General features: G+C 55.0%; 1 protein-coding gene across 2 annotated transcripts in view; it reads left to right on the top strand.

Annotated features, from left to right (window-relative positions):
• Positions 1-8,901: 8,901 nt before the first annotated feature.
• OSR1 (odd-skipped related transcription factor 1) overlaps positions 8,902-16,218 on the top strand; it is a 22,856-nt gene continuing 15,539 nt past the window's right edge. Inside the window, exons 1-2 of one of the 2 annotated variants that reach the window (XR_006416186.1) lie at positions 8,902-9,195; positions 13,718-13,905. The gene's annotated coding sequence lies outside the window, so the exon portion shown is untranslated. Of the gene's footprint in view, positions 9,196-13,717; positions 13,906-16,218 lie in introns of those variants that run through there. The other variant, XM_044445160.1, reaches the window with a different exon arrangement.

Raw genomic sequence — 16,218 nt, forward strand, 5'->3', positions numbered from 1 at the left:
AAACATATGATTTAAATGAAGATAGTTCCCACACCTGATGTGCAGAAATCCTCCACCTTTTGGTCATTTCAAGGCATCAGCTCCTGTGTATATGTGGTGCCCTTTCATACAATGTTAATAATGAATGTCATAGATAACATGATGAACTGGATTTTTCCAGTTCTTTGGGAACAAATGTCGTTGCTTTCTAGATTTGCTGTGATCTACCTGGTGAGGAGCGGCAGGGAGAAAAAGTTGCACAACACCAAAACAATTTCAACAAAAGATGACCCTTTTGCTTGTGTTTACAGCTTCGTTTGCCCCCTGCTCCCTGTTGGTGCCGGAATGAATGATGGCAATGCAGTTTTAAACGTACCAGAAGCTCCTTTTTGCACTGATAGAGGATCATGCAGGAAAGAGAGTTTTATTCTCATTTGAAACTAAACAGATAATGGGCTCTCTGTCAATGCAGTTTACTGGATTCTGGATCTGCCAAGTTTATCAAAAAGGAATATATTTTCCATCATGGCCATAAAAGTGCTTTTGATGGATGTTTCCTTTGTGTGTAGACCAGGTTTGTCTGTGGGGGGGGGGGATTACTTTAAAGGGTCTTGGTGGCAGAATGCTCCCCCTCACACACACAACAAAAGGGGAAACAACAGAAGTGTGTGCATGGGGGAAGGGTTGGTTTCCTTTTTTTATTTATGTAAAGCTTTTATACACCATTCTTTCAGCAAATAAAAAAAAAAACCCAACCTCTGTTGTTGCCTCCTCAATTTCCAGGGAAGAATTAAAAATTATCACCACACTGTGATCCAGGACTGAGGAGCTTCATGTTATTTCATTTTATTGAGTGGGTCACAACAGCCTTGCAAGGTAGACGAACTTCATTCTTCCTGCACTGCATTGCATGATGTTGCTTATAACCACCACTATGCATTTCAAGCTCCACATTTCAGATGACAACACAGAGTGTTGTAATGTAATATAATTGTATTGTTATTATGTAAATATAGTTAATGTATGTATTTCATTAAAAAGTAAAAATACGTCTTACTTTTAAAAAATGCATCCTCTTCCTCCCAGGAGCTCTGAATGGTATTGCAGTTGTCTTCCCCCAACACACACACACGCACACACTTGATCTTCACAATAACCCGGTCAGGTCGGTCAGGCTGAAAGAGACAGTGTCCGCGGCGGAGCCTTCCCAGGGCGAGGCCACCGCCCGAACCTCCGTGCCGGCACTTCGCCCGCTGACCGGCGGGTGCAGATGCTGCCGCCGCTCCGGCCAAGGGCCCGGTCCTGGCCTTCAGAGCCCCTTGGGGCAGAGCGGGGGTGGAGGACAGGCAGGGCCCGGGGTTGCCGCTTGCTTTTCAGGAGGGGCGCTCTCGGGGCCGTCTTGACGCATGGGCCTGAGGGGCACTTGCCCGCGGGCCCCATACTCATCTATGTTAACCCTTGGAAAATTGGAAAACTTCCAAAATTGACAGCAGTTGTAGTTGTCGTGGGGGCCCCAGTCCACTGCTGTGCCCGGCGCCCATAACGCCGTTAAGACGCCCTGAGCGCTATCCTGAACCAGAACCAGGCAGCCTTGGCAGGAGAGACGGGCTCCCTGCCGAAGCTCTGGCTTCTGGCCACGCTTTTCGGGCATCGCAGCCGCCGGGCGGTTGCGGGACTGCCGAAGGACGCCGGAGTCGCGCCGCTGTGGACGCCCCGGAGCAACGAGGCTTTTGTGGGAGTGCGGGGAACAGCGTGCCGGGGCGGGGGCTCGCACGGAGCACAGGGGCCGGACCCTCCAGCCGACCGGGCTCGCCTGCCTGCAGCCGCGCGGAGGCGAGCTGCGCGCCGCCGGATCAAGCCCTCCCCGGGCGCCTGCCACGCGGAAGCACGACTCGCGGGGCGCCTCTGCAGCGCGCGCTCTCCCGTGCGGCGGATCGGCGGGACACGTGCGGCGGCGCCGGCCCCGTGACGAAGCCGAGCCTGCGCCGGTGCGCCGCGAGACAGCGCCCGCTGGACCGATCCGGGCCGCGATTTGAGTGACTGTTCACTGGATCGGACTGCACGGCCTCAGCGCGGCCCCCCCCCGCCACCCCCCGCAGTGGCCCCGCGTCCCCTCTGTCGCCCGCACCTTCCATTCCCGTTGCTAATTTTCACGGAAAGTGGGTGATGTTTCACGAAAGACTGAACGCTTCTCAGGGGACTTGCCTGAAGGCCTTCGGGCAAAAGTAGTTACCCAAGATTCCTGCCCCCTGGCCATGCTGGCACGGGGCTGCTGGGAGCTGAAGTCCCAAGCGGCTGGAAAGGTACCTGCTGGCCAAGCCTGGTGCGAGAGCAACCGAGGGCTTTGGCTCACGCCAGGGTCTTCCAGCGTCCATCCCCAAGGGACCGGCGCTTTGCTGTGGGCGTGCTCGGTCATGCTTTGGGGAGGCGGGGAGGCCCGTTTCGTAAGGGATCTCCGAAGTAAGCCCAGTGGAGCTCTCTCCTAAGTAAATGAGTATAAGATTGCAGGCCAAGTACGCACCACCGTCCTTAAAACGCATGGTGCAATCAGGTGGGAAAGGTCCTGCAGCTCCCAGCCTCAAAGGCGACAGAGGCGCCTGGCGAGGGAGCGCTCCCGAAAGGGGCACCGTCCCCTAGAAGGCCTCCCTCCCACTTCTTTCGTGGGGGCTCTCTGATTTTAGCGATGCTGCTAGGTCACACTTCCCCGTTCTGATGCGCTGCACTTAAACTCCCCAGAGTCCCAGCCGGCATGACTAAAAGTCAGGCATGCTGGGGGTTGTAGTTCAAAGCATCTGGCAGGGACCTGCTTGGGGAGATCCCTTCCAGATGCACATACACATCCGCGTGGGGCGGGGGCACCTAATTGCACGTGTTAAGAAATTCGCACGTATCGGGCTCCTCCCTGCTTATCGAAGCTGTACGAACGCTTCGCCCTTTCGCCACAGGGTGAAGCGAACTGCAGGCTGTAAAATGCGTGAAAAGGTTGGTTGATTAGTGATCCGGGGTGCCAAGCCCGCGTGGAGCGCTTTTGCGCCTCTCCTAGTACAAGTGTGTTATCGTTGCTGAAGACTGGGGGTTGTAGCCACTGTTAGTCTAACTTAAGACCCGGTCATTTCAGTGGGTCTCCTTTAGGTAGGACTAACCGTGGATGCGGCAGCCCGATGTACCTGTAAGCCTTTCCCCTTCAGGAAGTCAACCCAGCCTCATCTTACAAGATGCTCTTAGGACGGAAGTCCCCCGCGGGAGCTCGTCCTGCTAGACTTGAGACCGGTACCCCGATCCCGCCCGGATGAACTGAACGGTTGCACGGCGGATGCTTGCAGGGAAGGGCGCTGACGCGGGGAGTGGGTGAACGTTGCCCACTTATGCACCCCACCTGGTGGAAGTAACTCCGACTGAACGCAGCGGCGCTTGCTCCTTTTGGGTAGAGCGCGCCACAGATCGGTGCATGCTTCATGTGTCTGGCATCCCGGATGAGAAAGGAAGAGAATGGCTCTAAATTAAGAGAGCGGCCGGGGCAGGAAACCGGCTTTCATCGGGCTGCAGATAACTGCGTTAAAAATACTCGCACGCCTGGCGAAGCGCGCTTCCTGCAGCAACGCCTGGACTGCAGCGCCGAGACGAAGCCGCGCCAGAAAGTGCCCACCTGCGGGGCTCCGCCCGGTCCGGCGGTGGAGCCCGAGGCTCGAGGGCAGCGTTGCCCCCGGGGCGCCTCCTTCGGCACCGCTTTCTGCTCGGCCCCCCTCCTGCGAGGGAAGAGAGAACTCAAGCTGGCCCTGGCGGTGGGTTCTCTTCTGGGGGCTTCGAGGAGCCCGAATAGGTCCTCCAGGTGTGCAAGTGGCAGAGAAACTAGAAGGGATCAGAACAGCAAGGACGCCCGGCAATGGCTCTCGTGGGGTTCATATAAGGACTCAGTTCGGTTCCTAACCCGGGAGCAAGCCCCTGTGACTATCGGCCCCCTTCTGGATCGCTGGCCTTCGATTTTCCCTTGCTTGATTCTAGATGAGAGACCCACTCCGGATTTCATGCCGGGGTTTACAATCCAGGATCTGGGTGGAATTTCGGATAGGAGTGAAAGCCTGGAAATTCTCGGGAATAGACCGTAGGGGAAGTTAGAGAACAAATCCCCGTCCTTTCCTGGTCGGTGGGCTTCCCTTTAATTAAGCCAGTTTAGGATGGCTTTCGTACAAGTGGCAGCGAGCGGGGAGGAGCGGATCCGACTAAAGCAGAAATCGTACGCAGGTCTCTAGGAGAGAGGACTTCACTGACTTGCTCCGGAGTAAATGTGTTTAGGATCAGGCTGCCTGTCCTGACAGGTAAAGCCTCACACCCGCGAAACCGAAGTATCTGAATTTTCGCCATGTGGACCGCTTCACCTCGCTGCAGTCCACCCCCCCCCCGCCCCTCCAGTTAAGCAGGTTTACAGCCGGACCCTAAATATGTTTACCCCGAAGTAAACCTGGCACCGAGTTCAGTCATTGCCCCGATAAATAAAAAGAGTTCTTGTTCGCTTGTTCGTGTGTCTGCTTTTCAGGCGAGTTGACGTTGTGAGTTCTCAGCCAAATGGGAAGGCAACGGAACCACCCTGGCTGTGGTCCGGAGACTTGCCCGTTGGTTGGGGATCCAGTCTGTTTGTCCGGAGGAATCTGTGCAGGGCAAACGGGGCTTCAGCCTTCGAACACTCCCCTTCCCACCGTCTTTCCCCACTCCACCCCGATGCTTTCCGGTTGTGCGTTTTGAGATCGCCTCCCGCGGTCCCGCTATTCCGATTTCCGAGCTGAACGCCTCCAGTCCTAGCGCGCAACTTTGGAAGCAAATCCTTCCGACTTCCAGATCCGTGAGGTGCACCGAAACCTAACGAAATGTTCCATAAGTAAACGAGAGGCCAAGTTCAACACAAGGACCAAGCAGGACAGCTCTGGTCTGCAATCCTATGCAAACTGACTTGGGGCAAGGCGCTTTGGATGCGGGGGGGCTTACACCCGAGTGGACAGAGCTAAGAGCTAGTCCCACGGAGCTCAACAGAACGGTGCGGAGCTTGCGCTCCTCCAGCGTTGAATCCACCTGCCGTCTTTGAGGGCACACGTTTAGGATCGCTCTGCCTGGGTAGGATCGGGCATGCCGATCCGGGTGGGGAGGGGAGCCAGGAATCGATCCAAACGCACATGCGTCAGCCGCGACTGAGGCTGCAATCTCATACCCCTCTGACGGAATGCCTACTCTTCGGCTAGATGGGGCTTACTTTGGAGTAGCCGTGCATGGGCTCGTACCGTCCGCGCGCAGGATCCAGACCCGCCGGGGCTTGTCCTGACTCATCCCTCCGGACTCGGTGTGCCACTCCAGAGAGGGTGTGCCGGGGGGCTCCACCGTGGCGGGCGCATCCGCGGCCTCTTTCTTTTCCCTTTCCTCCTGTCTTTTTCTCTTTAATGGCCGTGATCTCACTCCGCCGCCCCCTGCGTGTGCCGCAGCCCCTGAGGGCGGGCGCCCCCTCCCCAGGCTCCGCGTTCACGAGGCTCTTCAAATCCAAGCCTCCTTCCCTAACCGCCTGCCCATGCTCGCCGGGAGAAGGCGAGGGGCATCCCTCCCTGCCTCTGGCCGCAGGGTGGCTCCAGCCACGCTTCCCCCGGCCCGCCTTTCCGCCGCGGGCGAGCCGGCTCGTGGATGCGCGCAGCACAACCCCAGCGCAGCTCGCTCCCCGCTTGCTGGCTCCGGCAGCAGGTAGTCGGTCACCAGCGAGGGTGTTCACACCGCTCGCTTCACTTCGCTTTCCAAAAAATACAAATAAAATAACTAATCTGCCGCGAGAGGCTGTTCCAGATATTTCTGCTTTAAGCATCCAGTACTCCAAGGGGAGCATCCAGGGGCAACTCCGTTCAGGGTGGGTGGGTGGGTTGGTTTTTAATTGAAAACAAAAAACAAGCACGCCTTTGCGGAGCTGCTGGCTTCCGTGCCGCTCGTTATACGAGCCGGTCTAAGCCACTCAGGTGACTAGAGCCCAGGTAACGATTCGAACTGCTTCAAGAGAACCAGAAAATGCCTCTTGATTCCAAGCCATTTCATCCTCACCTTCCTGAACACATCTTTTCCTTCTGTAAATGCAGAATCAAAACTGAAATCGACGGGCTCCAAGTCGTTTAGGATCGGGGTGTATGTATCTCGCCTTAAGTTCAAACCCGTCCTGAGTCCTTCAGCACCTCTGCATGGACTCTTGCTGCAGTCCTGTGCTTGCTTACTCCAAAGTAAGTCCCACTGTGTTCAGTGCGGATTACTCCCTAACAAAGCCGATAGAAGCTTAGCTTTAATCCCTTCGGGAGAAATTTATACACAGCTGCCTTGACTAGGAAGCCCAATAGCACCGAACACGGTGAAACTTGCTTGGAAGTGGAAAACGTTTAAGGTCTGGTTGTCAATAAGCTTCTTGAGAGTAACAGGGCGGCTCATATATGTCTACTCAGAAGTCAGGAGAAAGCCCTTCTGAGTTCAATGGGGCTTATCCTCTGAGGAGCACAGCTCCTACTAGCAGAGTACTGCACATAAGCATTCCGTAAAAAGCGGGGTTAAGACTACAGGAATCAACGTTGAGTGGCACAATTCCAAATGCACGTTCCTTCAGTTTAACTGGGTTGTGGAGCTGTGCTCTAAAAATGCGATTTGAGACATTATCTGAGCCCAGGTGGTTGGGCATTTGTGCCTGTTATTCCTATTTATTTAACTATTTTTATGTTATCATACAGAGATAATTGTGTTTGAACTAAAATGTGTTGAGGGATTGTTTGGCGAAGGAGTAAAGAGGAATGGGGAAAACAGAAGCGAGGAAGTTACAGGAGCTCCAAATGGCTTTGTGGTTAGACCCTGAAAAAAAGAAGAAGCGAACTTTCTTGTCTAATTCTTCCGTTTTACGTTTCTGAATGGATGCACAGAACGCTTAACAATTTCATCCCATGTTTGTTTTCAAGTATGGGCCAAAATGTGGGGTTGAAAACTCCATGGATCTCTAAGCGCATGTGGTCTTATACTGAAAATCCAGGATCTAATCCAACCAAAATTAAGCACGCTTTAAATCCTATTGTTTTTCTGCGTCTGAGTTAAGCGCACGCTTATCATTCTCCCATTAAAATCATTGGGGTCTGCACATTGTCGGAGGGATCGTGGCCCCAGAGGGATGCAAACCAGGTCGACGGATCTTGCCAGCGGCTCATAAAGGGCCATAGCAGTTGTTTCGAAACGACGTTTCCACAGTGGCTTTCCTCTTTCAAGCTTGCCCAGAGCGCGGATGTGCTGTTACAATTGTCACGCTAAGCGGAGAGCAAGAGAGCTTTAGTTTGTTGTCGGGCGATATTAGCTGTTCCCGTCCGGTTTCTTTCGACAGCAGCGAAAGGGAACCGTCGAAGTCATTTCCCCTCTTCCCAGAAATGAACCCTCTGTGGCCCCGATCCTATCCCTGTTTCTTCGGGAGCAGCTGTCACTGAATTCCAGGGGGCTTCCTCCCCAGCAATGGTGTAACCACTCTCCCAACCGAAGTATGATTTACTCGGAAGGAAGCCCCCCTCTACTCTGTGAGGCTGCAGCCCTTGATTCGGAGCTGGGTGCTTCCCCTCTGGAAATCGGAGCAGCGGCCCCAGCCTCGCTGGAGCGGTTCTTCATAAACTTCGCTTCTGCTCGCCCTTCCCTAGGAATACCGCAGTCCTGCCCCCGGCCCCGAAATGTGCCATTTGGAGCGGCCGTAAAACGGTGACAGGGACTTGATCACAATAACCAGAACCTGTTGGGGCTGGACGCCCCGGCTGGTGTTATCTGCACGGATCTGTCTTCACCTCCCTGTTAAGTGACGCTACCCTGGTCTGATCGGAACAGAAAGACCGCTTCGCTTGCCGCTGATGGATGGCTAAATAGGGAAGCAGGCAGAAAACAGGGGCTGCGGGGGGAGGGGTCCGCTGCTCCCCTCCCTTGCCAGGGCTGTCGGGCTTCGCCTGGAGAATCTGCAGCCAAGGGATTTCAGCCCCTAAATGGCTTTTGCATTTAGGAAGCGGGGGCCGGAGGGGACAGTTTCGTGGAATCCGGGGCAGAAGGGAGACAGCGGATCCTTTGAATTACGCTTGAGAACTCGGATCCGGAGTTAGCGATCCGTGGGGGTCTACCTGGAGCAGAGATGGGTGTAGATCGGCAGACCAGGGCCCACTGCGGATAGAGGTGAGCGCCGGGGGAGAGCTGGCTTCCCCGATGGGGCCGGTTGCGGAGTGGATCCCACTGGAGAAGCGCGCAGAGGGATCTAGGTGGAAACGAAAGGGGCGATTTTGCACTTCAGCCGCGAGACTGGGCCATTCTGATCCTACTCGCTCCAGGGAGATGTGGATCCACGGAGGATCCTGAAAACGCGCGCGCGTCTCTTTTTTGCAGTACATTTCTGGTGCGAGGGCTGGAGGGCCAGAATGTGCTTCGCTAGACCGAAGCCCGCTGCTCCATTGCACGGTTCCTGAACGGCAGCCTCCTGTTAGGGAGGGGGCGATCACGCTGCCCCTTGGGTCGCGATCCGCGGAAAGGACGCCTGCCAGAGGCGGGAGGCTCCGGCGGCCGGATCGGTGTCCAAGGTGGGAAGGAATGTTCTCCGTTCCCTTGGCAGAGCCGGGTCTCCCTGGGGTCGGAGACGGTGCCTGCCAGGGGGAGGGGGCCCCGACTCCCTGCCAAGCCTTCGCTCGCGGTGCCCGGGGGAGGCGCGGGGAGCGGAGCCCCGGAGCGAGGGCGGGGCGCGCGGGTTGCTCCGTAACCGGGCGCCGAGCGCGGCCCAAGTCCGCCGCTTCCCAGGGAGAAACTTTTTCCCCCTCTCAGTGCGCATGCCCAGGGGTGGAGAGGGGGGAGGCAGGCAGGGGGTTGAAATAAGGAGGCGGCCGAGGCAAGAGATCCGCTCAGTCGGCGCTCGCCTCCTCCAAGGCGCTCTTGCCTTGAGCCGCCCGCCTCGCCCGGCGCTCCAGTCCAGCGGGACGGAGGAGAAAGGGAGCGGCCCCTGCAGCTCTCCAGCACCTGGCGCGCTCCCGCCGGCCGGCCGGCCCGCTCAGCCCCGGATCTGCCTCTGCCCGGCTGGAGCGCCGGCGAGACGAAGGCCCGGCCCGGCCCGGACAGGGCAGCTCTGCCGCCGCTTGCCCAGCCTGAAGGCGTGTCGGTTTAAGCCCCGGGAGGATCTTGGACCATCTCCGGCGGGGGAGCTGAAGTCAGGATTAGGTAAATATACTGAGAGGGGAGCCTCACTCCTCCGCCCCAGAGCTAGCCCCTCTTTGCTTGCCCGGTGTCCCGGCTCTTTCTGCCTGCTCCTATCGCTTCCAGGGAAAAGCTTTCATGTCCGATCGCGGAGACCGGAGCTCAGTCGGGCCAGCAGGTTCTCCTCCTCCTCCTCCTCCTGCTCCCTTTCTTCTTCTCCTTCTTAGCGCTTCGCCGTCGGGATGCTCCGATCTTACGGGAAGCGCGGGAGAAGAAGCAGCTGCGTGGCCCGACCAAGATGTTGCAGCTGCAGCTGCAGCGGCGCGGTGTCTCTCGTCCCGGGCCCTTCCTGCGCCCATTCCCCTGGGCGAAATTGGGCCCTTCTTCCCAGCTTCCGTCGAGTGGCACCCCAAGGTCCTAAGCGCTGGTCTGTGAGGAGTCAGAGTCCAGTAGGGCTTGGCCCCGAAGTCTGAATGGGCCCAGGGCCCGAAGAATCAGTCAGGGCGCGGGGTGGTCCCGCTTGCTGCGCCGTCCTTGGAGCGAGTAAGTCCCCCTGACGGCGACTGGCGCTGTAGAAGCCACGCGTAACACACTCGAGCGGCAAAACCGCACCTGGAGATTCCAGATCTCCTGCTCGTTGGGATGGGCAGCCTGATCTTTGGGACTTCAGTTCCCATCACCTCCGCCCGCCTTGGAAGCTGGGAGCTGAAGTCCCAAACCTCTGCTGGGCACCAGGTTGGGGAAGGCCGGTCTAGACGTACCTCCCCTTGGAAGAAAGAGCTTCACGCCCTTCCGAGGGAGGGCACTCAAAGCTTGGCACCCTTTAGGATGCAATCCGAGGCTGGCTTTCCTGGGAGGCCGTTCCATTGAACTCAATGGGGCTCACTTCTGGATCAACCTGAATGGGAGGGCAGCGGCTCGGCTCCGTCATTCCCCTTCCAGATGTGTAGGGGCACCTCCCCAGAGCACTTTGGGGGCCAGCTTGTCCAACACCCGCAGTTCCTCTGCGTCGAGAATCCGGGATGTTTCGGCGGGGACGCAACGTTACCCGTCGACCCATGGCATGCCCCACTGAAGGCGGTGGCAAAGCATAGCATTTCTTCCTCCTTTATATGTCTCTGGATCGGACCAACCGGCTGCGCTCGGGCGAGGAGGGACCGGTTGGATCCGAAAACACAGCAAATATTTGGAAGCAACTTCTCCTGAAATCCAGGGGCGCCTACCTCGAAAAGTAGTTGCGGACTGGCGTTTCTGTAAAGCCGTGTTGAGCAGGGGTGAACCTAGGGAGCACGCGGAATGCTTGTTTTTGCTTACTTGCCGTGTCATGGAAATCGCAATGGGTCGGATTTAAGGCTCTGCTATTCCCTCTCCCTCGCCCAGCTTCGACACGTTTGCGGACAGATCCTGCCCGCCTTTGCTGGGAAAGTCGGTTGCGACTGGCTTTGCAAGGAAGCGAGCAAAGCCCGCTGCCCAGCCTTCCTTGGGAGTTCTCGGTGGCGTTTCTTGACCAGGTCGCCTGGCGACGAGATGGGCTTGCAGCCTGAAGTCGCTGTGATCGATTTCACTGGATTTTAGTTTCAAGGCACTGTCTCTGCAAGGGCGAATGAGGCTGTCGTTTTCAATGAAATGTTAACTAGGGTTGCAATCGATTGGGCAAACGGCGGAGTAAATATCTCGGGTTCTCGGGAGTGAAAGGCAAAAGACTTGGTGGGGTTCTCATACAACGCAAGGCGGGTCTTTTCCTTGTACTATTTTTGCTTTCTGGGTCGGAATTTTACCCAGGTGCGTGGCTGATTTGCCTTAATCCTGTCTGTCATGTCCATTCAGTTTTAAACACTTCCTATTCTAACTCTGTGGGAAGAGAAGAAAATCCCAATTTATTTTGAATGAAACTTGGGTTCCTTTTTACAGCTCAGTCCCAGGCACGTCCACTAAAAAGCATGACTCATTAAGTTCAGTGGGACCCATTCCCAGATTAGTGGCTGCAAGGCTGCAGCTTTAGCGTGTTTTTTTAGAGAGAGAGAGAGAGAGAGAGAGAGAGAGAGAGAGAGTGAGAGAGAGAGAGAGAGAGAGAGAGAGAGAGAGAGAGAGAGAGAGAGAGAGAGAGAGAGAGAAGGAAAGAAACATTGGGATGCTCTTTCTGTGCTGGAAAGAATGGGTTGCATCCCACGTGGGATTCGCTTAGTCCCTTTCATTTTGAAGGGACTTCTCCAAGTAGGAGTGACACTGGTTACAACCTGATGCGTTCACACATTGTAGAAGGGATTATTGGTAAAAACATCCCCCTGGAACTCCAGGGCCCCTGAGAGTTTTCTTAGCTGGCCGTTCGGTTGGAAAGAGAGATGTTCAACCCCATCCTTGCTGTTTCCTTTTAGGAAGAGCCCAGTAAATCCTAAATCCTCTAATCTCCTGTATTTGAACTGGTTCAGTAAATCCAAGTACTACCAAAGGGTTTATTCTGAAATCTGTCCCCAGCACCTAGTCCTCTTCACAGTTGTGGTAAGACGTATCATGCAGCATCCAGCTGAATGTTCAAATAGTTGCAGGTTTCCGTGGAAAACAAAGGGCTGCTTCTTTAGCAGAAATAATGTGCCATCTCATCCCCCCCCCCATGTGTTAATTAACAATAATAAACAGTGGGGTCTTCACTCCTCAGGCCATATATATTTCTGAGAATCGAGATAAATTTGCTTCCACCTCGATCCTGCCCTGCTTCCTATGTTAGTGTTATGTCTAATTGATTTCAGTGGGTCTACTCTAAGTAGGCTACAACCCATAGCGATTTGCAGTCAAAGGGCTGCGCTTCTCAGGGGCCCTGCATGGGATCAGGAAAGAGACGTTTCAGCATCACAGCCTAGGGCGATGTCCAGACACCCTGTGCGCTTGGGATCGAGAAGGTGAAGGCCTTGGAGGGGAACGTGGCTCGCACCCTTCCCCGCAGTACGAATCGCAGCTCTGCTCTCCCTGTCGCTGCTCCAGAAGCAGGAGAAGAATGACTTTCTTGTTGTCGTTCAGGAAGGGGAAACTCTTCGCGAGGTCGGTTGCGCGGCGAGGCTGCAATTCCTGGGCGCGACCGTGGAGAGTGCGTCCCGGGGAAGTTTGGCGGGGCTTCTGTCCGAGCAAGCCGTGAGGGGCGAGGGGAGCGGGACCCTCCGAGCGCCGCTGCCCGGCTGCGAGGGCGCGCTCTGGCGCGTGGGTGAGGTGAGTCCGTCCGCGAAGCGGGAGACCCCGCCGGGCGGCGATGCTGCGAGCGATTCCGCGCCGGCGTCCGTGTCAACGCTGCCCCGGGGGAGTCCTGTCCGAGTCATGTGGTTTCTATCAAGGTGGGGGCCGCGTCGGAGGGAGTTCCCCCATCCAAACAGTGCTTGCCGAAGCACTTTCAGAGAGGCTTAGGATGGCACCTTCTCGCTCTCGCTCTTCCTTCCCCTTTCTGCCCCACGTATGTTTCCATGCTGCGGCGGGGGGCGGGGGGGGGTGCAATCCCCGGAATAAAACTGGTACTGTTATTTAGGAATATAGCCCCAACCCGTTAGAAAGCAGCAAGCAAAAGGGTCACGAAGAGAAAGAAAAAGCAGCACAAACGAACTCTCTTTCCTCTTTCTGGCCCATATTGGCGTTCAGATAATAATGAACAGAGAAAGAAGAGTAAACAGGCTGTTAGGGTCATCTGAGAAAGTACCCTTGACTTCAAAGGGAGGCCACACAAGGTGTAGGTTCAGAAGTCCTTTTGAAAGCGGAGGTGGTGGTGCTGGGGAATCCTGCACACATTTTCCTTACTCTTGGAACATATTTCGGGTAGTGAATAGGTCTGCAAACTTTACAGGGCAACATTGCCACGAATAACGTCGCCCCCCCCCCCCATCCTTAACTCCTTCTATACAGAACCTCTCGGATGAGCTCTCTCTCCATTAAGCCCACGGGGCTCAGATTCGGGCCCGCGAGTTGTTCGTTTGCCTGAATTTGGTTTTCCAGAATTGCCATACATCGAATGGAAACGCGCTTCTTCTGAAAATCTGCACCAGCGGCGCTGGTTGCTTCCTCTGCCCCGTAACAACACCCCCAAAGGAGGTCATCGAATTTTTAGGTATCTTTTAATTCCCCTGTGTGAGCGTGCGTGCGTGTGAGAGATTTTGAAAGAGCGTGTCTGGAGCCACTGCAGCAGAATCGTTTTAGGAATCACGGCTATTTGGGCTGACTTCAGGGGCAGCTTTGGAAAGCGCTGTGAGCGCGATCGCCAGGATCTGGGCGCGGTGGGGAAAGAAAAGGGTGGTTGTTATTTTTTTCAGTTGTGCGGTCCAGCGCCAGCCCCGCTCCCTTCCCGCAACGAACGCGCGTCGCTGCCCGAGCCAGGGCGCGGGGCTGCTCGCAGCCCTCATTAAGAGGCGCAATTAACTCGTTCACGCTCCATTACAGCCGTACAGAACTCCGTGCGCGGAGCTCCCTGCTCGGCCCTTCCCAGAAAGCTGCGCATACGCCACGCCTGGAGCCGAGCTAGCCTCCCGCCGGTCACGCCAATTCCCTTTCCTGTTTTGTTTCCTAAACACAGGTAGAGGCCACGCTCGATTTCCTCTTGGGCTGCCCGCGGCAAAGGGGAGGGAAAAGTGTCTTTTTGGGAAGGCCTCGGCGGGCCAGTTAGCTCTGGACCCAAGTGGAGCAAGGACGCCGGAGGGCTTGTTTGGAGAGCAGGCTGCGATCCTCACTGCTGCTACTTGGAAATACATTTAATTTGCGTTCTGCGAGAATCCCCTCCGCGCACTTTTCTAAAACCCTGAAATATTTCGCATGGGGGGGGGGAATAGAGAACCATTTGTGTACATCGAAGCAGTGTTGGTGGGTAAGATGAGCTAAAACATGGACTTTTTGCCCCAAGGAGTTTCCAAGCGGACATGTAAAAGGGGCAGGTGAAGGGAAAGAAATACAGCACGAGCACGAAATGGTAAGAACGAGATCTGGTCATTTCAAATATCGAAATGAAAATGTTATGAAGAGAATTGCTATATATTTCTAAGATTGAACATTCCGCAAAACCCGAGTCTTATTTGTGCTTCGACCAGACCACCCAATGGAAGTTGCCTGAGTCGTGACTGACTTAAGTCCCATTGAGTTCAATGGTTCCACTTCAAGTCTGACTCAAATATGAGCAGCACGTGCTTCCAAGTATGCACCTCAAATGCAGGAGTGGGCCTGGTAAAGGACCCTAAGCAATGACCTGGAGGGAATCTTGCCCATTCCTAGGATCTGAGGCTGCGGGGATCGGGCTGACCGGAAAAACAAAATCGACGATTGACCAGGAACAAAAGCAGCCTTCTTAAAGAAATTAACCCCTGCTCAGTACCACTCAATAATTAGAAACAAAAGCAAAACACCCAGCACCCTCCAAACGCGCCGTGAAACTCCTTGGGCTGACAGCGGATTTAGGGAAAAAAAAAATTGGTTTGGCCATTTCCCCGCTCTCGAATCCAGAGCGGGGTGTGTGTGTGTGTGTGTGTTTAACGTAGTCATTCGGAAAGCCAGCAAGCTAATTTACTTCGGCCGTTCCTACATGTGGAACTAATTAGGGAGGGGGACAGCCCCACTCCGTATTTATGAGTCGAGGATTTCATCTGCAGCCCCTCCATTTTACTAAACAAACAAACAAACAAACAAACAAACACCTAGCAGGCTCATGGATAATTTAGACTGAAAAGTCTGAAAACCAAACCAAACCACAATATGACCATAAAATTAAGAGGAATTTCATCGCGGCCTAAACGCAGAAATAGCCGAGTGCGGGGGAGGGCGGCTTTTTGTGGATTACTTCTGGGCCAGCGGGGAGAGAAGTCTCGCCCCCGGCACCGTTAAGCATTTTCCTGCGGGAGCCAATTGAACCGCAGTGTAAATTGGGCTGAAAGCGAAGCACAGATGGACTCTTCTCTGTCCACCTTCTGGCGCGTTTGATTGACTCAGCGCTTCGGTCCAAATGGACAGGGATGGAAGCGGATCACATAGAATCATAACGTTGGAAGGGACCAGAAGGATCCCACCCCCAGCTAGTGCAGGACACTAATTTACACCATCCCATTTCAATCCAGCCACCCTGGGCTTGGAAGCTGGACGGGCACCATGGAAACTGGCCATCCTTGAGCCCATCTTTGCACCCTGGCAAGACCCTGTGCTCCTTTCCCTAAGCAGCTCATTTCCTTCTCCCAGGGCCCAAACAGGCATCCTTTTGAAATGAGGTCTAGCTGCTAGGTCTTCCCCCTTTCCAATTTCTGTTATGGAATGAGAGCACCTGGGCGGGGGTGGGCTCCAATCCACACTGGGTCATGGGGCTGTTAAGATCCAATTGAACCCCTGTGCCCAGTTCAGAGTAAACCTGAACAAAGATGCTGCTGCCAGACACACGTTCAAGGGAATGTCTGCCTCAGCCCCTATTTCTCCAGCCCAAGCTGATGTGGCAGATGCAACACACATCATGGGACTGCATTGATCCACAGGGGGACTGGTGCTGTGCTTGTAGGAATTGGATGCCAAGTCAGGGTCTGCTCCTCCTTGGATAAATTTGCCAGGAAGCTCCACCGACCTGTACTCAGTGGCTTGGCCTCTGCGTCAATAGGAGAGCCAGATCACAGCCTGAGTCTCAGCGTGGCCTGCCGTAGCCTTGTCCAAAACAGAGTTGTATGTTGGAGGAGGAGGCCACAGGCCTCTTGGACACGGTGATTTTGAGTAGTGGGCTCTGCGGTGGGCAGCTGCCGACCACCTGGACCTGAAACAGCTTCTTGGGTTTTTCTAACTTCTGTCTTGCCTCTCCTCCACACTCTCCAGGGAGTGTGTTCTGCCTCTCTGTCATCCTTTAAACAATCATCTTTTTCTAACATAAGGCCACATCTTGCATTTCCTTCCCTTCTGGCCTCACTATTTACAATCTCTCCTGCCCCTCAAGCTCCTCAAATTAGGAATTCATTTCATGAATCTAATGAAGCAAGTGAACAATCATCCACAAAAAGTTAGGCCGGGATAAATTTGTCAGGGCACAATCCTATGGAAATTTAGACTAAAAATAGGCCT

The sequence above is a fragment of the Varanus komodoensis genome, unplaced genomic scaffold (assembly GCF_004798865.1).
Source record: "Varanus komodoensis strain SLA01 unplaced genomic scaffold, ASM479886v1 scaffold47, whole genome shotgun sequence".
NCBI classification, from domain to species: domain Eukaryota; kingdom Metazoa; phylum Chordata; class Lepidosauria; order Squamata; family Varanidae; genus Varanus; species Varanus komodoensis.